General features: G+C 46.4%; 1 protein-coding gene and 1 pseudogene across 1 annotated transcript in view; one reads left to right on the forward strand and one right to left on the reverse strand.

Moving 5' to 3' along the window:
* The first annotated feature begins 5,516 nt into the window (after positions 1-5,516).
* The window catches only part of LOC120872594 (LIM domain containing preferred translocation partner in lipoma), a 741,069-nt gene continuing 724,470 nt past the window's right edge, over positions 5,517-22,115 (forward strand). Inside the window, exon 1 of the mRNA XM_040253102.1 lies at positions 5,517-7,561. The gene's annotated coding sequence lies outside the window, so the exon portion shown is untranslated. The remainder of the gene's footprint in view (positions 7,562-22,115) is intronic.
* On the reverse strand, positions 15,372-16,144 carry LOC120872602 (annotated as a pseudogene).

The following is a 22,115-nucleotide window of genomic DNA, read 5'->3' on the forward strand; positions in this document are numbered from 1 at the left end:
CTCTTGCCTTTTCCATGATCCAGCGGATGTTGGCAATTTGATCTCTGGTTCCTCTGCCTTTTCTAAAACCAGCTTGAACATCAGGGAGTTCACAGTTCACGTATTGCTGAAGCCTGGCTTGGAGAATTTTGAGGACTTACTGAGGTCAAAAGTCAGCTGAATTGTGTAAGGGGCTGAGTTGGGATGGGCCAGAATGCATTCAGATAATCTGATCCTGCAATCTGATAAAAATTCAAACAATGATGATAGCCTCTGGCTTGAAAACTGATCTACAAAGCTAGGTAAAATAGTGCAGAAATTCATGGGCAGATATAAACTATCACTTGTCTACATTGGTTTGATTCCTCAAAATCAATAAAGAAAGAGCTGTGACACCATTTTTCTTTCAAGAAAAGACTAAGGGTTTTCTCACACAATAGGGAGTTAAGTATTCATTTAGGAAGTCAGATAATCTATTCTTTTTTTTTACATGGAGGTCATTTTTTTTCCCCACTGTACAATGAGGTATGAAGAATAGAGAGTAAACAGTATGCCTTCATTTGCAGTATGGCTTCATTATCCTTAATGGTGCATTTACTAAAAGCCTACCACAACTGTTTACCATATCAAGTTTTCATCTCTTTACAAAAGGCTGATGCTTATCTGACCTGGTTGATCAGGACACATCAAATATTTAAACTGTCACTTGTGCTTGGTTCTTCCCGGAAAAATATGACCTTTAGCATTTTTTTTTAATAATTTATTTGATATGAAGTTGCAAAGCAACCATTGCTTTAAGGTGGCACAGTGGCAAAAGAATCTGTCTGCCAGTGCAGGAGATGCGAGAGGCACAAGCTTGATCCTTGGATCAGGAAGATCTCCTAGAGTAGGAAATGGCAACCCACTCTAATATTCTTGCCTGAAAAATGCCATGGACAGAGGAACCTGGAGGGTTGTAGTCCATGGGGTTGAAAAAAGTTGGACACAACTGAGCACTCCGAGAGCAGAACTATATCCTTAGATAATTCATAAAATTGATGTTAAATGTTGAGAAAGCCTAGAACAGTGCACGCAGGAAACAATGTAATAAATGACAAATCCTCTCCCTTCCCTCATCCCTCCTTGTACCTGCCCAGAGTCATGGTCTAAGATAACAGGACCAGTCTTCCAGAAAGGTAACATTAATTGTAAAGCCTTTGACTGTGGATCACAACAAATTGTGAAAAATTCTTAAAGAGATGGGAATACCAGACCAGTTTACCTGCCTCCTGAGAAACCTGTATTTGAGTCAAGAAGCAACACTTAGAACCAGACATAGAACAACGGACTGGTTCAAAACTGGGAAAGGAGTATATCAAGGATGTATATTATCACCCTACTTATTTAACTTATATGCAGAGTACATGTGAAATGCTGGGCTGGATGAAGTACAAGCTGGAATCAAGATTGCTGGGAGAAATAACAATAACCTCAGATATGCAGATAACACCTTATGGCAGGAAGCAGAGAGGAACTAAAGAACCTCTTGATGAAAGTGAAAGAGGAGAGTGAAAAAGCTGGCTTAAAGCTCAACATTCAGAAAATGAAGATCATGGCATCTGGTCCCATCACTTCATGGGAAATAGATGGGAAAACAATGGGAAGAGTGACAGACTTCGTTCTCTTGGCTCCAAAATCACTGTGAATGGTTCCCGCAGCCATGAAATTAAAAGACACTTGCTCTTTGGAAGAAAAGCTATGACAAACCTAGACAGCATATTAAAACACAGAGACATTATTTTGCCGACAAAGGTCCCTATAGTTAAAACTATGGCTTTTCCAGTAGTGATGTATGGATGTGAGAGTTGGACCATAAAGAAGGCTGAGTGCTGAAGAATTGATGCTTTGAATTGTGGTGTTGGAGAAGACTCTTGAGAGTTCCTTGGATTGCAAGGAGATTAAACCAGTAACCTTAAAGGAAATGAACGCTGAATATTCACTGGAAAGATTGACGCTGAAGCTGAAGCTCCAATACTTTGGCCACCTGACGCGAAGATCCGACTCACTGGAAAAGACCCTGATGCTGGTAAAAGACTGAAGGCAGGAGGAGAAGGGGACAAAAGAGGATGAAATGGTTGGATGCTGTCATGGACTCAATGGACTTGAGTTTGAGCAAACTCCAGGAGATGGTGAAAGACAGGGAAGCGTGGCATGCTGCAGTCCATAGGATTGCAAAGAGTTGGACACTACTGAGCGACTGAACAACTGCTTTTCTAGCCAAGATGAAGTATACATATTCATTAATTCACTCATTGGATAACATTTGGTCATAAGTCCTAGGTGATGCCATAGCTGCTGAGGAGGAGAAATGAAGACATGAAGCCCACTATGAAGAGTTGCATTAACAGGAACAGATCAAACATACTTGGGAAAATTACAATGCAATGGGACAATCCAGTGTGTACATTTTTCAGAAGGTAGAGAAATTATTTTCATATCCTTGAAGGGTTTTGGAGGAAATGAACAACAGGGAAGAGGTTTCTTGAGAGGATGCTGGCAGGACAGGAAAAACTGCATTCGTTGGGGTGGGCCTGGGAAAGTATTTCTGGAAGAGGAAACTAAATGAGAAAAAGTCCAGAGGCAGGAAGTGCAGGAAGCTGTGTGTGTGTGTGTGTGTGTGTGTGTGTGTGTTGGTGGTGGTAATGGTGGAAGGCTGGAGGTATGATCTAAAGTTGGAAAAGCTCATCATAGAACCAGAGAGGGACAGCTGAAGAGCATGAATTTAATGTGTTTGATATACCAAGTATATTTCAAATTATCATGTGGCATGTTAAGCTTTGGGAAGATGACTTCAGTCAGCAGGCTGAAAGTAGCATCAAATTGAAGAGCGTGTTGGAGAGCATAAAGTCTGAGAATCTAACTGTGTGTGTGGTTAAAGAAACAGACCAAAGAGGAAGTGCCTTGCCAGTTTCAGGACAAGGAAAGGACTACAAACTTTCCTTTCTTTTACCTCCCCTTGTCCATCCTGCTTCTATTTCCAGGTGGGCAGGTCCTTCTGACTCTTCCTCTCTCTTCCCACTGGTCTGCTTACCTCCAGTCTCCATCTCTTGAGGAAGTTGTCTGGTTTCATCTAAATGCCCAGGCCCTACACCTGCTGCATCTTTCTCTGCCTTTGACCAGGAACAAGAAGAAGAAGGGAAAAAACAAAACAAAGCAGTTGAATACCTGCAATGACAAAGGCGGTCACTTTGTTAGAGACTCAGTGACACATTAAGACTCAGTCCAGTAGCAGAGAAAGACAAGGTGACCAATGGCATTATGCAGTTACAGGGACTAAGCGCAGAGTGACAGATGTACCCTGTAGGGGCAAGACATCCACTGGAGGTGGTGGGAGGGGCAAAATGACCTCTCAGAGGTACTTTCCTGGTGGTCCAGAGGCTGACTCTGTGCTCCCAAAGCAGGGTGTCTGGGTTTGATCCCTGGTCAGGGAACCAGATCCCACATGCTGCAACTAAAGAACTTGCATGCTGCAAGGAAGAATGAAGATCAAGTGTGCCGCAACCAAGATCATGCTGAATCCCGTCAGAGGTGTCTGACTCTTTGCGACACTGTGGACCACAGCCTGCCAGGCTCCTCTGTCCATGGAGTTCTCCAGGCAAGAATTTTGGAGTGGGTTGCTATGCCCGCCTCCAGGCAACCAAGATCAGTATAGCCTAAATAAATAAATAATATTTTTTTTAAAAAGGAGTCTCAGAGGTGATATTTAAGGGGAGTCTAAAGAAGCTAGGTAAGGGTGACCACGTGTATGGAGAAGAGAGAAAAACCTGTAGAAGGCAGATAAGTGGGGCAGTTAAGGTGTCTGAGAAATCACCCGACCTCAAATTGGCTGGAGGGCTAAGGACTGGCAGACATAACCCTGAAGGGCTATGCAAACATGAAGGAGCTTGGCATGATGGGTTTTAAACTGAGGAGAGGCCACAACAAGTGGGTTTTTATCTTCCATCTTTAATGCCCCTGTTCTTATTATTTCTCCAGTAGCTTCTTCATACCCTCTTGGTCACCTGTGACAGATTATGAGTTCTGCACAATGGAATTGTCACGCGAGTGTATGCTCCTCGGTTCTTTGTCTCATCACAACAAAGATTTGGAGCGATGGACATTAAAGCCCTTGGCGTGTCACAGCTCTCAGGTCTTGGACAAACCGTGTTATAGCTCTTAGGCAAATCAGTATTACAGCTCTATTTTATTTAGAAGATAGCAGGAGAACCCATCCTCAAAGCGTGAGGGCATGCCAACCCAAAGACTTGAAGGGAAGAGAGTGGAGGAGCACGTGGGGGAGGGAGAGAGAGAGAGAGAAAGAGTGCACGCATGCAGGAGAGAAAGAGAAAGAGAGAGAGCGTTGGCTCCTCCTTTTATATGTTTTTGCCTCCACCTGGGCCTGCCCTATGCAAATTGGGCTTAGCCAGGAGTGCTGTTTCTTCTATCTGAAGTCTTCACTCTGGTCCTCAGACCTTCCTTTGACCTTCCTTGTTTTTTAGCCACTGCCATTTTGGACTCCATTTCCCTATTCTACCTACTTAACAGTATGTTCAAACTGAGACCAGATGGTCACTCAACAGTGGGTGAGTAGAGTCAGGCTGCCTGGGCTCAGAGGGGCATTACAGCTTACCATGTACTTGCTCTGTGTTAAGAGTAGGCTACTTTACCTTCTTGGGCTAGAGAAAATACCGCTGCTAAGCTCAAAAGGGTTCTGTGAGGGTTAAGTGAAATATGGATGAAAAATCCTTAGAATCTTGTCAGGCATATGTAAGGTCAGAGAAAGGACTGGCATGAGCTACACAATGGCCTCTGGGAAAGGGATGGTCCTGGATGCAAGGAAATGGGGGCACCACAGTCTAGCCTTGTTCAGTCTTTCGTGCCATCACTGGACCTATGAGACTGCCTCTGTAGGGCTTCAGGCCACCAGTGTGCAATCCTCTGGTCACTTATCCTCCACCCCATCTGAAATTCTGTGCTTCTTTTAGTCTCTGAATTTGTAAACCTGTATTTCTCTAGAATTGTGTCTGTAGCTTTACACAGCCTTCCCTTCTTTCCCAAGTCCCCGCACGCAGCAGGTTTTAATAGGGTTGTTGAGAGAAGTGTGAATACAAAAGAAATCAGATCAGCACACAAAAACGAGGCTTTTGATTTGAGTTTGCACTGATGACAAGACTACACAGTTCGCCAAGCATCCAATTTATGACTTTGCCTCTTACACTCCTGGTGAGTGCCTCCTGAGTAGAAATTATCTTTTGTGATTAACTTTATATAATACTTGTGTAACACCAGGCCCACCTCAGCATTTCATAAATATTTCAGGAGGGGTGACACAGTGATCTTCCCCAACATACTCATACAAGTTTCAACATAATTAGGAGCATTTCTGGATCTAACACAGCACTCTTACAATGTGTATGATGAAGGAAATGAATGGCTCTAATTATACCTTATTAAATCTTATTAATCCTCATTAGAACCCTATTATTCTTTATAAGTGGGTTACTGGGGAAGAAAAAAAAAAAAAAAGAAATGCTGGTCAAGTCCCGTTATATCTGATGGGGAATGGGTGACTCCATTCTTATTTTGTGTGATACCAGGAATTTTTCATATTAAACAGTGCCACTTAGAATGTGGGTTTGTTGAAATGTTGAGGATAGAATAAGTGAATTGTGGTGTAAGAGAATAATCTTTTTAAGCCCCAGAACAAAATGTCTATAGGAGCTAGCTCACATTTCCTATTTCAAACTATACCAGTTGCAAAGAGAAAAAATATTTCATTACTGAACTTCTCTATTTTCGTATTTTTGTATGAATAGATGAGAAACTGAGAGCAAGAGAGATTACTTTGGAAGCAGAAATGTGTGAAGTCAAAGACTTTGCACAACGAATATGCTTGATAAATGGTTAAGTGCAAAAATATGTGCTTCTGCATTTGTTTAATTCTTGGTTTAAAAAAAAAAAGAAGTCACACCAAATCCCAAAAGAACCAAGTTTTGGAGATTTCATGAATTAGTAACTCACGGTGTACTCTCAACATTTATTAATATGAATTAGGAGATCAGGGCCTCCTCCTTGGGTGGAAAAATCATGGGATCAGTCAGGTGACCTAGACACCAGAGGTGGGTTCAAGTTGCTTGCTGTTCTTGTGTTCGGTAAGTTATTTTGCCTGACTTTTTTACGTCAAATATCAACGATGGACTACATTTTGTTTTATGAAGATCTTATAAACCTGGGAGAATGTGCTTCTATAATGTGCTGGGGTGAGGAATGATTAGTTTAGACATCAGGAAGCAGGACAGAAGTACAAGGAAACGAGTCTCCAGCCTTGGCGTGCCTTCCAGGCAATGCCTGGTGCACATTATAGGCCCCTCACATGGTGCTCACATTTACAAATATCAGAGCAAAAAGTCCTACACAAACCTTCCAAGAACGGTCTTGCCTTTATTCAAACAAATTCACCCAGTTCGTAGATTTTTTTTGAAGTTATAAGCACAAAGTTTGGGTTTCTGGATAGGGCTGTGAAGTAAATTCCAGGGGTTCGTTTATTTGAGCACTGGATGGAGGGAGTTGCCTTGAAGCAACTGATCAGCATGGCTATGTAGGGCTCACTGGCAATTAGAACCTTCCAGGAACTGACCGCGTACGGGGCCCGGGGAAGCTCCGAATCTCTTCCCAGGGTGGTCCGCGTTGCCTTCTGACATCCAGCCCGGCTGACTGCTCCGCGGGAAGGAGGGAGTCGGGCCCCTGCCTGCAGTCAGGAACATAGCTGGGAGACTGAGCATCCGGCTCCCGCGCCGGGATCTGTGGCGGGCATGACCTCGTACGAGTCGTTTCTCTTCCGAGAGCTTCAGATTTCCCGTGTGAAGTGGACGGGCTGGAAGTTGGTCGGGGCCAGTTCCGACATCCAGTACGTTTGAACCTTGCTGGGAATCCGGGGCGGGGCTCACGAGCAAGATCTCGCAGGGGGATTCCACGGCAGAGCTCGTCTACCCAGACTCAACTCCCTAGTCTGGCGCCCTAACAGTGGACGCAGGTTCCCTCATTTTTGTCAGTAGCCCCTCGCCCCGGCCGCTTCCTCCTTCCACGTCTCCTTCCTCTTCCTCCAGGGCAGGCAAAGGCTCCACACCTCCCTCTTTCCCTTCCTCCTCTGCAAGCTCCCCGCGTTCCCCGCGTCTTCTTCTCTTCCTCCCAGGAAATCCACCGCCCTCGATGCACCCACCTTGGGGCCGGGCCACGGGCCCCGAGGTGGGCGCCCCCTCCCCCGGCGGCGAGCGCCGCGGCCCCGCGGGCACCCGCCTTCCCATACCTTACATGGACAAATGCGTGCAGGCAAAGTCAGGAATTCAGGCCCCTGACGTCAGCCTCCAGCTCTCAGGGCACCGCACGGGAGACCGAGGGGAGGGGGTGGGGACGGTGGGAGGAAGGAGGGGGAAAGGCACCAACCAGCAGCCGCTCCAGCCTTGCCGAAGTTTCACTTTTTGTCTGTGGGTTCGCTCCCGGGCCCCGCGCGAGCTTTCCCGGGATAAGTAGCTTTAGCGAGCGGGGGAGAGCCGGTCGCTGCAAGGTAAGGGCTGGCTGCGCGGCCCGGGGCGCGGGGCGCGGTGCGGGGCGCGGGGCCGGGCCTGGCCGGGGCTGGGGACAATGGGAGGGGGAGTGCCCGGGCACCTCCTCCTTCGCCGCTGCCTCCGCCTCCAGCCGCCGCCGCCGCCGCCGCTGCCCCGGCCGCCTCCTCCCCGAGGTATTGTTGCAAATCCTCCTTCCTTCCCCTCACCCTCCGCCCGCGGGCGCCTCGGGAACCCCCAGCCCTCCACGGCAAGAGCGCCTCCGGGGTGGCAGGACAGCCGGGCGCAGGGCACCCAGCGCGCGCCCGGCCCGGGCCGCAGGGCCCGCGGTGCGGAAGTGCCGGCCGCGGCGCGATCACGGGGTGCACGCGTGGGGGAGGGGGACCCCGAGTTTATTGGGAAGCCTCGACCGGGGGGCTGAGCGGGCTTGGATGCCTTCCCTGCGCGCCCCCTGCCCGGGCTTTTCAGGACTCCCAGGGGGCGGGGCCACACCCAGCAGCTCTGCGCTTTCGCGGAATCACAGTTGTCACTGGGGAAGGGGCCTAGGAACCCAGGCATCAAGCTCCCCCATTTCCCAGCTGGGGCAACTGAGGCCTAGAGAGCTGAGTCTCCCCAGAGTCGCTCACTAGAGGCAGAGTCGTAACTAAAATAAATGGCTCCCGACTCCTGGTTCCTTTTCTCCAAGCAGTTCTCCAGCACTCACTGTGTGCCGCCCTGTGCTGGGTTATTGGATCCAGAGGCGTTTAGGGCCTAGACTCTGCCCTCAGGAAGCGTTCAGTCAACCGAAGAACCAAACCTGACCCCAGACAGAAGGTGCTAAGTCCACGGGAAAAGGCGTGGGGCGGGGCTTGGAGACAGGAGTTTGATCTCCTGGTCCTTCATGAGGGATCGGAGGCTTTTGAAGGATGAAGGGATCGGAGGCTTTTGAAGGATGAAGGGTCTTTCTGAAGTTAGTAACTGGGGACAAGGAATGAAGGCGTGTGCCAGAGGGAACTGCAGAGGCAGAGAAGACTCCAGTGTGGAGAGTGGAGATGAAGCTGTAACTGTTACTGTGCTGGGGGCACGGCGTGGGGCGTGGGTACATAAGATGGGATAATCAGTGGAACTGTGCTTGAGTGCACTTGGACAGAGGGGTGTCTCTGGGATTTTGAGGTGCTGGGGGAGCTGAAGGATGTTTCTGGCTTCCTTTCCCTTCTCAGTGATCCACAGCCTGCTCACCATGAACACAAAATGCAAAAATTTAGCTTCACCTTTGAGCTTCTTTTCTAGTACCAGACTCATTTAACTTTGTATCCAATCCCCTCTATCTTTCTGTCTCCTACCCCCCTTTCTAAATTCCTTGCTTCCCAATAAACCTCATTTTCACTAAGGTGTTTAGTGACTTAATGGCCTACCTCTTTGAACACAAGAGCATTTTAAGAAAGCCTTTAAGTGGAAAGGGAAAAAGCAGCTAACACCCTCTTCCCTCCAACTCCCCTCCCCTCCTTCCTCACCACCCCTTGCTCTTACAGATAGGGAAATATAAATAAAGGCTCAGAGAAGGTGAGTGCCAGTACTAAAGTCTACAGTAAATTTTCGTAGCTGGTGGAAAGCCAGAACTCTCAGTAGGTTCTTTGTATCCCCTGACCAGCCTTCTTCCTTCAGGGTCTTTGTCTGCACGAGGGTCAGTCAAAAGGTTGCAAGGCAGACTTCCAACCTCAGCACCCAGGCTTTAGAACCTAGAGTATAGATTCTAGGTAAGAAATATGTCATTGGGGTTAGCTGTCTGAATAGTGAGGGTGCAAACCTGGAGCCCTTGGGTCAGGCAGCCACCCAGTGTTATGTTCCTCCTACACAGTGGGTGGGCCTGGACCTGGCTTTGAGGATTGGCAGGAGGAGAAACTGCTATTGAGCTGGTTACTATGATTGGGACTGACAGAGTAGGACCCTTCTTGGCAGGACATATTCCAGTGAACAGTCAGTTCCAGACAGTGGTTGATGGGAGAGGAAAATTCATTATGAAGGTCCTTAAAAATGCCAGGCATGGATACGACTTGAAGTCATCATTTGAGGGTTTTGAGCAGGCTGGGACATGAGCGAGAAGGGAGGAACTGGCACTGGGTAATCCTCTGCCGCCCATTCCAGTGAGAGAGGCAATAATCTGGCCTAAGAATTATCAGTGAGTGTTTGCTCATTTACTCCACATATATTACTGCTTACTATATGCCATTGGCAAATGTGAAAATTTTATGGCAGATTCTTTATTTTATTGAGACAGATAACTTATATTTCATCAGAAAAAATATACTTTTTCACATTTTGTATCAGTGACATTGGGTTGTCTTATAATCACAGATGTATCATAGTTGAGCAGATCATTGTCCTAAGTTGATAACGGTGTATTTTACCATTGACAGCTTAGAGCTGATAAAATTTGTTAATCATACCCTTTATGAATGTACAGTGCTGTGCACTTTATAAAAGTTTCCCGTCAAATATTCCATTTGAATCTCAAAAATCCCCTGAGAATTGGGCCTGGTGACCCTGTTATCTCAATTTTTTCTCTTGTCTGAGGTCATCCAGTTAATTAGAAATGAACTCAAAATAACAGCCCAGAACTTTGACTCTGGGTGTTAACATGTGACTACCCTGCGGTGGAACTAGCATGGGTTAATTGGGAATAGGAAGAGTCAGATTGAATTTAATTTCAGAACTATTTTGGGGGGTTTTGACTAAGGGCAGAATGTAACTCACAATGACTGGGAGGCTCTGTTAGCCCAGAGATTTAATGCATTAAATAGAAAATGGGCAGGGGGATAGAAGATGCCAGGTAACATAATAAAAACAGGATGGAGCATGCTGCTATTTTTACACCGAAAGGAGAGGAGCAATGGGTGAGGCACATGGGTTCTGGAGCCTACCTGCTGTGAAGCAGGAACTGGCTGGCCCTATGAATACAAAGATTAGGAGGACATGGTCGGTCCCTGTTCTGGGGGAGCACCTGTGTGTGTGTGTGTGTGTGAGTGAGTGTGTGGTACTGTTCTAGGGGTATGTTTTGGTTGCACTGAAATAGTTCAACCTCAGGGAAGCTACCAGAAGGAGTGGTACCTAAAGAGAGCCTTTAGGGTCTATGGGGTCGCACAGCGTCGGACACGACTGAAGCGACTTAGCAGCAGCAGCAGCAGCAGCAGGAGTTGCCTAAGTGGAAAAAAGACAGATAGAGATGAACCTGTTAGGCGTATGCCAACAGATGTAGGGAAGAAGGCCTAAGTTTGAATGGCCAGCAGGAACGGAGTGGTGGGAAATGGAGAAATGGGAGGGCTTTCATTTTTTGATAAGCAGATGTAAATTTATCTTGTGGGTTATAGGGGCCATTAAGGGGTTCTCTAGAGATTCGCATGAAAACAAGGCCCGTTAAGGGCTCTGGAAGCATCTGTGGGATTAGGTATTGGGATGGTAACCACAGGAAGAAGAGTAACACATTTAGTAACTGGTTGAATGGAGCTGGTGGGCTTCCTGGTGGCTCCGATGGTAAAGAATCTACCTGTAATGCAGGAGACCCAGGTTCGATCCTTGGGTCAGGAAGATCCCCTGGAGAAGGGAATGGCACACCATTCCAGTATTCTTGCTTGGAAAATTCTATGGACAGAGAAGCCTGGCAGGCTACAGCCTATGGGATCATGGGATCATAGAGAGTTGGACACGACTGAGTGGCTTTTACTACTACCACTGAGTGGAGCTGAGACTTTGACCCGGGGCAGTATTTAGGACTCCTAGCTCAGCTTGTGCATCGATGGGTGGGGACTTTTCTTGGAATTCAGCATTGGAAGGCTGCACCCAGATGGAAGAAGTGAGTTGGAAGAGGTGAGGAAAAGGTAGGCAAAGTTGTGGTACATGCACAAAGCTCTTATCTGGGTGGAAATTCACGGTCTTAAAGGTGTGTGTGAAGCAGAGGTGGAAAAGGGAAGAAGAAACAGAAGTGTGATGTGGCAGTCTGTTGTAGATGGCTTAGATGTGTGGAGGAGAACGGTGGTGGCTTCTTAAGGCAAGTCACAGAAATGGGAAAGGACACTGATAAATTGATGAGGACTTTACCTCTCCTGACTTTCTACAAATAGGGTGGGTGGCTGGCCATGGGTTAATGGGATTCATGCTTGGCAACTGGTAAACCACAGAATTGAGGCTAGAAAACATGTGATTTTTGATCTTTCTTAATAATAATATATAAAATTTTTGCTTACTTACTGTGTACTTACATAATTCTCATACCGATTCCTCAAAGTAGGTTTTATGATTATCAATCTCATTTTGCAGATGAGTAAGTGAGTGTGGTCAAATAAGATTTGTTGTTGTTTAGTTGCTAAGTCGTGTCTGACTCTTGAGACTCCATGGACTGTAGACCACCAGGTTCCTCTGTCCATAGGGTTTCCCAGGCAAGAATATTGGAGGGAGTTGCCATTTCCTTTTCCAGGGGATCTTCCCAACCCTGGAGAAGTTCAATCTGGAGCATTCAACCCTGGATTGAACTTGCTTTTTCTGCGTCTCTTGCATTAGCTGATTCTTTACCAGTGAGCCACTAGGAAAGCCGTAAGTAAGGTTACATAACCCCTAAGTGAAATGGCCGAGTTTTGAACCTTTGCCTGATCTACAGCTTCTTCACCACTTTCTTCTTTTTCCACAGAAGGAAAAGTGCAAATTGTGGATGAAAAATTAATCAGTCGATCTAAGAAAGGGTTGGAAAATTTTATTTGAGCCAAATTTGACGATTATAACTTGAAAGAGCATCTCAGAAAGTTCTGAGAACTGTTTTGCCCGTTAGAAATCCTCTGTCCACGGAATTCTCCAGGCAACAATACTGGAGTGGGTTGCCATTTCCTTCTCCAATTAGAAATCAAGGCTCAGTTTTCTAAGTTTTTTGAGACAGAGGGCTGTACGTCACATGATGTATTATTGACAGTTAATCCAGATCTAAGCATTGTCCTGATGGGTCATGTGAAACCTTACCAGATCAAGAAGGAATGTTATCTTGTAAGGAGTTGTCTCCTTGGTGCTAGGAGAATGTTGCTCTTTATGGTTGAACAGGTATTCCTGCCAATGGGGGAGGTCTGGTTGAGGCACAGTGCAGAAGCATGGTGCACATGGAGGGGAGAGAAGGCCAAAGGGCAGAGAAGAATTTCTATGTTTACATTTCTCTTGCCATAAAATATGAATTTTGCTTCACAGAATCACCATCGTCAGGGTTCTTCGTCAGATTTTCACTCAGAACTCACTTTCACGGGGCCTCAGTGGGATCATAATCGAGGGTTTCCCTGGGCCAGCAGACTTTTCACTTCTGTGCTGATGCTGCCCCAGCCAGAGAGGAGTAGAGGGTAAAGGGCTGGGATGATGAGCTAAAGATGATGGCAGTGGTGGTGGTGGTGGTGGGTGGGGATCAGGAGGGCTTTTGTTACTCTTTGAGCAAAGGTGGGTGTTGTCAGATCTGCGTTTCAGAGAACCTTGGTGGCAGAGTCACAGCAGGTCAGGGCCAGAGATGGGGACACCGCTTAGGAGGCTGCTGAAATGTTCCCGGTAGGGAAATGCCGAGCCTGCATCAGGTCAGCAGAGAGGGAAAAAGTTGTTTGCTGTTAGAATCTTATCAGGGAGCTTAGTTCCTATTCTTGTTCTTCTAATTATTTGCCAGCTTATCAGCCTTGACTGAAACAACTGTGTTATGGACACCAAAGCTTGTAGGCAGCAGAAGTGGCAGGCTGGCACGCAGCTTATGCCTTAGAAGTGAGGACTGGGGTCTTGATGGTCAGAGGGACCCTATTCCTCCTTTTGCGAGTGAGGAAACTGAGGCCCCAAGGAAAGGACAGAAGTGCTCAGTCACACCCTTGTCAGCTGAGCTGGAGCTGGGCGTGGCCCTTACTCTCTTTCCTGTCTTCTTTCTTTCAAGGGTGTTTTTGATTCTCTTTTTGCTGAGCCTGGCTGGACACATTCCTTCTCCATTCCACCCCCACCCCACTCCCAGCCCCAGGGGCTTTGCTTGGGAGAATTTGGGAGGGAATATAACTTGGAGATCCTTGTTACTGGGCTTGAACTTTGCTCTTTGCCCTTAGAAAACAAAGTGATTCAGAGAGTTCAGTTTCGGTGTCCTTGTGGTTTGGGGATTTATTTCTTTTTCTGCCAGTTAATGCCCATCACTTGTTTGCAAGAACTGAGCTTCTGATTCCATGATAACTTCAAGGTTCCTTGTCTGTGACTGTCCGCAGTCTCATTCCTTTTCTAGTTCTACTTAGTTTTGCTTGCCTAAAGGTTTTCAGGCTGCCAGTATTAGAGCCCTTACAGGGTAGATCCTGCTCTTTTTTTCTTTCTGTCTTAAATCTGTCTATCACAACCAATCTCATAGAGCCCATTAGCATTTCACAGCCTTCGGAGCACTTTTTATGTGGCAAATGTGTTTTATGGTTGTTTCTATTACTTAGCTCCCAATTGCCATCCAAGAGATGGGTCGGCAGGATCAACCTTGTCTCCCAGAGCGTGGGCAAAAGTTCAGTGGTGAAGAACCTCTGGTGGGATGCTTAAGTGGTAGTGTGAGAATCAGATACCCAGCTAAAGCTCCTGTCCTGCTCCTTACTTCACTTTTGCTGGTGAGCAGGAGATAATTGATGTGAAAGTCCTGAGCAAGCCCTATGCTCAGGTGAGAAACTGTTATTATTTCATAATGCGCTAATTAGGAACAGTAGCTGCCGTGTCGGTGCCTTCGGAAGGCAACTGAGAATCTGGTTAGAGGCCCCAGAGGGGTCTGAGGGTCTGGGCTTCAGATGCTATCATTTCAGCAGTACCATCACCAACTTGGTTTTAGGGATAAGAAAACCAAGACCTGTGTTTGAGCCACCCATTAGCCCTGTGATCTTAAGCAAGTTCCAGAACCTCCCTGAGCCTCAGTTACCTTTGATTGTAGATCGTATGATCTACCCCAGTGTTAAACGGTTGTGTAGTGTGTAATGTGACTGTGAAGTGCGCGCATGGTCAGTCACTCAGTCGTGTACAACTCTTTGTGATCCCCTTGACTATACCAGGCTCCTCTGTCCATGGAACTTTTCAGGCAAGAATTCTGGAATGGGTTGCCGTTTTATACTCCAGGGGATCTGCCCAACCCAGGGATCAAGCCCAAGTCTCTTCTGTCTCCTGCACTGGTAGGTGGATTCTTGATACATGTGGCTGATTTTTGGTGCCCAGTGAAGTGTCTAGTCCACAGGAATGGCACCTTGTCCTCCTAGAGCAGACTATGGGATTTAGACTCGGGAGGCTGCAAGTTTAAGTCTTAGCTGTGCTACTTAATGGAGGGTGCTCCCTGGGGAAGTGACAGGCGATTTGGTGTACTGACTTACTCAGTTTTAGACATCTTGTTCATGGTACCACTGTTGAGAAATGTCAGGTTGCAAAGTGGGGTGAGTGCCACAGACATTCAGAGGCACTTCCAGGCTGCACAGAGAGATGGTTTGTCACCAGTGAATGGTTGTCCAGTGTTTCTTTTTCTCCATGTGACCATCCCAGCCTCTCTCGGTTTTTAAATTTATTTTTATTTAAATTTTTTTAATTTGAGAAAAATCAGGGGCTTTCCTGATGGCTCATCAGGTAAAGAACCCTCCTGCAATGCAGGAGACTCGGAAGACTCCAATTGGATTCCTGGATCGGGAAGATCCTCTGAAGAAGGAAATGGCAACCGGCTGCAGTATTCTTGCCTGGGAAATCCCGTGGACAGAGGAGCCTGGTGGGCTACAGTCCAAAGGATCACAAAGACACAACTGAGCACGCACGAGTATCATGAGCTGATATCTATTGGTTTGTGGAAGGGGATCACTTAGGAGCTCTTAGTGGGGCAGGTCCACTTTGTCTTCACCATCACAGACTTCTGGCAGCGCGGGATGGCGGTCTCTCTGCAAATCTGGGCAGTACTTCTTCTTTCGGATCACGTCCCAGATGCTGCTGAGGATGACCCAGGCGTTCTCCTTGATGGTGGTCCACGCATAGGTGGTCTGCTTTCCGGGGCCGTATCTTGTTTCATTGCCGCCGCGACCCCTTGGCCGTCTGCTGCCGGCTTCACATCCGCAGTCTTTTGGTTTAAGAGTCCGTTACCGTGGAAGCGGTTGCGGGCCCTGGGTTTGGCGCTAGGCGGCCATGTTCTTCTGCAGGGCGAAGCTGGAACATGACCAGCCTCCTGACCAACCATTGCCTATTTGCGGCAGCTCCTCTTGTGGAGACGGAGACCGAGGCCCCGCCGGGGTCCGGGCCTCTGTTGGGTTTGGTTTGTGCTCTGCTCCTCCTGCAGTCATTGCTCTTGTCCGTCTTCTCATCAAAGCCCCCTGTAGTTCACAGGGAACGCTGGTGCTCAGGGGCTGTCTAAGGCCCTCCTCAGAAACTTGTGTGGGAACCTTTCATGGGGCAGGGAAGCACGGGGGGCACGACGGGGCAGGGTTGTTTCACTCAGGTTCACCTGAATCCAGAAGTTCGTTTTGGCCTCCTTCCATCTCCACTGTGGGCAGTTTTCCCGACATAGCCATAGTCAGCATTCTTTTGTCACTCAGGCCATCAACCAGCAGCTCTGTCGCCGTGGTGCAGAGAGCTCCAGGAGGGAGAGGCGTCTACCCCATTCAGAGATGGTTGTGGGCATGTGTCCTGCCAGTTCCTTGGCATTTTGGGGAGCTTGTTTTATTGTTTGTTTGTTTTAACATATTTGTTTGGCTGCACTGGTTCTTCGTTTTGGCAGGTAGGATCTTTGATCTTCATCACAGCATGTGGAATCGTTTAGTTTTGACATGCAAACTCTTACTTGCAGCATGTGGGATCTAGTTCCCTGACCAGGGATCTAACCTGGGTACCCTGCATTGGGAATGCTGACTCTTAGCCACTGGACCACCAAGGAAGTTCCTAGGAGACTGCTTGTTGAACTCTAAGGGAATCCTGCCCTTAGTGTTAGTCTCAGTTTCCTGTCTGTAAAAAAGGACTGTAGCAACAGTGCTTGCTTCAGAGGTAGAGGGACCATACTTTCTGGTTTTCCCAGGACATCCCTGGTATGCCTGTATCCTGGTGTAGTAGTAAGAGTATTTCACTCTCAGAGGTGTTCTGATTGAAGGTTCCCCTACTTGTTAGTACTGAGTAGGGTTGTATAAGTAGTATGTATAAGGGTAGGCCTAAAGTAAAATGCCAAGAAATGTTTTTGTCAGAAGAGGTGCTATGTGCTCAAGTAATGTTTGTTCAGTGAACTAGTTTTATAAAGGTTAAGTTTGAGGATATTTGAAGGGAAAGTCTAACTTGTAGGCAGTTAGACTTTATTAAGGTTGATAAAAATGTGTTAATACCTGTTTAGAATATAAGGAAGTGCCAGGAGAGTGGTATGGATGGACTACTGCAGGTCTCTGGAAGGTGTGCAGCAGCTTGTTGGAGGGGCTGGGTCTTGAAGTAAACACTGAAGGACAGAAAGGCTTAGTCCAAGATTCCATGGGGCAGCTAAAATTGCTCTGGCTACTTATAGTTAAGAAATAAGATCGAATCTTTGTCCAAGTGTGTATTTTATTTCTTTTTTATTTTTGGCCATGCAACTCCAGGGATCTTAGTTCCCTGATCATGAATCGAACCCAGAGCCCCTGCAGTAGAAGCTTGAAGTCCTAACCATGGGATCTCCAGAGAATTCCCCATATATGTATTTTAGCTGGGGTTTTTAATCTATTATTTTCCATCCAGTAGCCCACCTTCATGAAGATCTGTAGCTGTAAGTGTGAAAGCCTAGTGCGGTACCAAGTCCTGTGCCAAGAGGTCACCAGAGTAACCTATACTTATTCTTCTAATGAATTTCCAGAGAAAATGCTTCTTGTTTAATTCCCAGGAAGAAAACAAAAACATGAAAGACAGTTGGCACCTGGAGATTCTGTTTTGTTTGGTATGAAAACCAGTCCTTTTCAGGAACTGGAGGAGGGTGTTGCTACCCCAAGGGCAGGGTGTGCCCTGACTCGTGGGAAAGGCAAACTGTGCAGTGACCTGGAGGGTAAGGAGACCTGTTCTTAGAACGAGGTGAAAGTCAGGTCAGTTTGCCTGTGTTCTGGTGGTTTCCAAACTGGATTTCTCTTCTTGGCTGCAGTAATTTCCCTTGGAGACTAGGAGGGTGCCAGTAATGACAGCTGGATGGGACCCTCAAGACCCCTCTGTCTATTGGTTTGATGCATTTGTGTGTTCATTCATTCCACACCAGATGCCAGGTGTACCTGTGAATGAATGAGTGAAACTCTGGTCTGGATTTAGGGGATGGAAACATGAACGCTGTGCCATCCCTGTCTCCAGAAGTCAAGAGAGGACGTAAAAGTATCTGCAGAAAATATCTGGTGCCTCTAACTGAGCGGTGACTAACTCTAGGAACTCCAGGGAAACTTCACAGATAAAAAGTGTTATTTGATGGAGCCTTCAAGGATGAATGGGGATTTGTCTAGTGAGACAGAGGAGGAGAGGATCATCGAGCAAGAGAAATAACATGAGTAGGTGAGAAAGTGCATGCGGTGTACTGTGGGCTAAGTTGCTTCAGTGGTGTCTGACTCTTTGCGACCCCATGGCCTGTGGCCCGCCAGCTTCCTCTATTCATGAGAGTCTGTGGGCAAGAATGCTGAAGTGGGTTGTCATGCCCTCCTCCTGGGGATCCATGTGACCCAGGTACTGAACTCATGTCTCTTATGTCTCCTGCACTGGCAGGCTGGTTCTTTACCACTAGCGCCACGTGGGAGGCCAAAGTGCATGGCACCTGTAAATTGGGAATTCCAAATCCTTGGAAATTGGATTCACTGGGGATGGACTGGGACTGCAGAGTAGAAAGTCCATGGAGATGAGGGTGCAGGGATGGGCTTAGGTTGAGAAAGGTCTTGATTGCTGACTGAGGACTTAAGACTGTGCTATGAAAGGAGAATCACCTAGGGAAAGGAGGTGATTAGGTCTGTGTTTTAGGAAAGTGATGGGTTATGGATGGTTCAAGGGGGTGGTTAAAGAGGACTTCCTTGGTAGCTCAGACGGTAAAGAATCTGCCTGCAGTGCAGACGATCCAGGGTCTATCCCTCGGTCAGGAAGAACCCCCAGAGGAGGAAATGGCAACCCCGCTCCAGTATCCTTGCTAGGAGAATCCCATGGACAGAGGAGCCTGGCAGGCTAGAGTCCAGGGGGTCACAAAGAGTCGGACTTGACTGAGTGACTAACACTTTCACTTTCACTTTCAAAAGTGGTGGTAGTGGAGATGGTGAGATCTGTGGTCATGGTCTAGTCCCAAGATTTGAGTTGAAGAGGAGTTGAGACAGTGGATATGAGGGACAGTTCACCAGTGGAAATAGACGTCACCAATCTCCTCACTTAAACAAGAGGAACCCCAGGTCCTGAGCAGGTAACACATAAAGAGTCCACAGCCCTGGTTCCATGATAACCCCCTAAGTAATCCATCGTCTGCCTAGTGTCTTTAGAAGGGTGACAGATGCTTAGTGGCTGAGATCACCATTTGTCAAGAGGAGAATCTCTGTCACTTTTTAATTCTATGAAATCTTTTTTTTTTATTGTTTGTGTATTTGGTTGCACCAGTCATAATTGCGGTATGTGGACTCCTAGTTGTGGCATGTGGGATCTAATTTCCTGACCAGGGATCAGATCTGGGCCCCCTGCACTGGGGAGCTTGGAGTCTTTGCCACTGGACTACCAGGGAAGTCCTGGAACCTCTTAATTTTGAAAGAATCGTCTCCTTCTAGAGTTACTGACTCTTTGATCACTGGAGATACTCAAGCAGTGACTGATGGGGATGTTACAGTGGAAATCAGGCACTGGTTGAAGACTTGGTGTGGAATATCTTTAGCTAGTTAGTGGTAGTCACTCAGTCGTGTCCGACTCTTTGTGACCCCATGGACTGTAGCCTTCCAGGCTCGTCTGTCCATGGGATTTTCCAGGTGAGAATACTGGAGTGGGTTGCCAGGGTCCGAACTTGGGTTTCCCGCATCGCAGGCAGATTCTTTACTGTCTGAGCCACCAGGGAAGTCCCTTTGAGGTCTGTTAGCTCTGACTTTTTCTTGAAGCCCTTCCTTCTTCCCAGCTTCCCTCCTTTCCTTTCTTCCCTTCTTGTAAAAGATACTTAACAGTCTTACCTGACTTACCTCTGTCCATTTGGCTCCTCAGGATCATTTTAGCCAAATTGGACAAAAGGCAGAGACAGTTAAAAATGGATGATTAGGGATTTCACTGGTGGTACAAGGGATAAGAATTCACCTGCTAAATGCAGAGGACACGGATTCAATTCTCGGTCCTGGACGCTTTCACAAGCTGCAGAGCAACTAAGCCCGTGCGCTAAAACTACTGAGCCCGAGCTATAAAGGCTGTGAGCCACAGCTATGGAAACCTGTGTGCCTGAAGTCTGTGCTCCGCAGCAAGAGAAGACACTGCAACGAGAAGTCGTGTGCTACAGAGAGGAGTAACCTCTGCTTGCCACAACTAGAGAAGGTCTTGAGCAACAACGAAGACTAGACTCAGTGCAGCCACAGATAAAATACATAAATTAATAAAAATTGCTAAGATAGTAAATCTTAAACATTCTTACCACAAGAAAAACAACTGTAATACTGTATATTAACTAGACATATTATAGTGAGTATTAAAAAGAAAAAAATGGTGATTAGGCACTAAGAATGGTGGGTGGAGTAGCAAGGGGAATAACCATTTGGGTGCCAGTAAGTTAATACACGCCAGGCCTGGGGAAATGGCCTAAGCCAGCCTGCGTGATCCTGCTCAAAATGAAATCCACCATACAGTTAATGATGCCAGTTGTCATTTTTATAGTTGCTGTTGTTGAGTCAGTAAGTCACGTCCAACTCTTTTGTGACCCGATGGACTGTAGCCCACCAGGCTCCTCTGTCCATGAAATTTCTCAGGCAAGAATACTAGAGTGGGTTGCCATTTCCTTCTTCAGGGATCTTCCTGACCCAGGGATCGAACTCGAGTCTTTTGCATTGGCAGGCGAATTCTTTACCACTGAACCACCTGAGTGCTTTACAGTTTATGATATGTTTTCCTACAAATTACAGGTAAATCTTTCCCATAGTCCTGTAAGTAGTTACTGTTATTGTTCAAGTTTTACTGATCAAGAATGTGAGGCTTCTTAGTTAAATGACTTGCTCAGGACCAAAATGAGCTGGATATTGAATCTTGACTTCAGCTTTAGTTTTCTGCTTGCACAATTTTAGATTCTTCCTGTCCCTGGCCTGTGCAGATCCCTAGGACAGACTCTAGCTTTTATTCCTATTGATATCCTTAAATCTGTTGTGGATCCTGATATGTGGTAAGGATTTAATAAATGTTTGTTGAATGAACATGTGAATGAATAATATAAATGAAGTAATAAATGACAACTTGAATTCTAAGAATATCTTTAGTAGCCATAAAAATCTAATTGAGCTCCCCTAAACACTAATTTGTTATCAAAAGACAATGAGAAAGAACTCTTTTAGAATACATTTACTCAAATTCATTAAGAAAAAAAAAAAGTGCCAAAAAAAACCCCTCACCAAATTCTTACCTGAATACCTCTGTCAGATCTCTTAGGGACCTATAGCTCTGATCTTGACCCCCTGAAAGGGCCTGTCTACTTTTCTGTATGTGTACAGTGTTTCCTTCCACTTAATATTATTCTAAGAAATGCTCTTCCTTCCTTTGGCCTGTTCTTTATATTTATCTTTTATATAACTCAAGACCCGTGTGGGCACTGGGCTACTGTGGTGGCTCAGCAGTAAAAAATCCACCTGCAGGGCAGGAGCTGTGGGTTTGATCCCTGGGTAGGGAAGACCCCCTGGAGAAGGAAATGACAAGCTACTCCATTATTCTTTCCTGGAGAATTCCATGGACAGAGGAGCCTGGTGGGCTCTAGTCTGTGGGGATGCAAAAGAACTGGACACGACTTAGGAGCTAAACAGCAGTATGTAAGTGGTATATAAGTGATATGTGGGCATCAGGATAGTTTTCAAATTTTAAAATAATACAGTTCAGTAAGTTAAAACATGCAGTGTAAACATCAGTGGATAACTTTTACTTCTAAATTATTTCTTGAAGACAATGATTTCGTTGGCACTTCCACTTTCCCTTAAACTGGTTACTATCTTGTCTCCTGTATTATGTGGTTATGTGACTATGTATCTTATCTCCTCAGGGATGTAGGAGAAAATGCAAGTGTGGCTGGGGAGTCAGACAGGTTTGGATTCAGATTATAGCACTGCCTCTTGTCATACAATCTTGTACTGGTTACTTAGCCTTTCTGAACCTCCAAGTGCTTATCTGCGACAGGAAATAATAGTTCCTTCCATGTAATGTGACTGTGGAAGGGATTCTGTGGTCAGTGTTGGAAGGCACCAAAGCCTGCCATGTGGTCTGCTGAAAAACACCCTGTCCTCTGCTCTCTGTTCCCCACCAGATGATGACAGCCAAGATCTTTCTCTTGTATTTCCCTATAGAGTACGACCCGTAGCAAGTAGACCTTAAATACATGTTTATCAGCTGGCTAAAGAACTTTTAAGTTCTTTCAAAAAAGAATTA

The sequence above is a fragment of the Oryx dammah genome, unplaced genomic scaffold, assembly GCF_014754425.2.
Source record: "Oryx dammah isolate SB20612 unplaced genomic scaffold, SCBI_Odam_1.1 HiC_scaffold_2, whole genome shotgun sequence".
Taxonomy (NCBI): Eukaryota; Metazoa; Chordata; class Mammalia; order Artiodactyla; family Bovidae; genus Oryx; species Oryx dammah.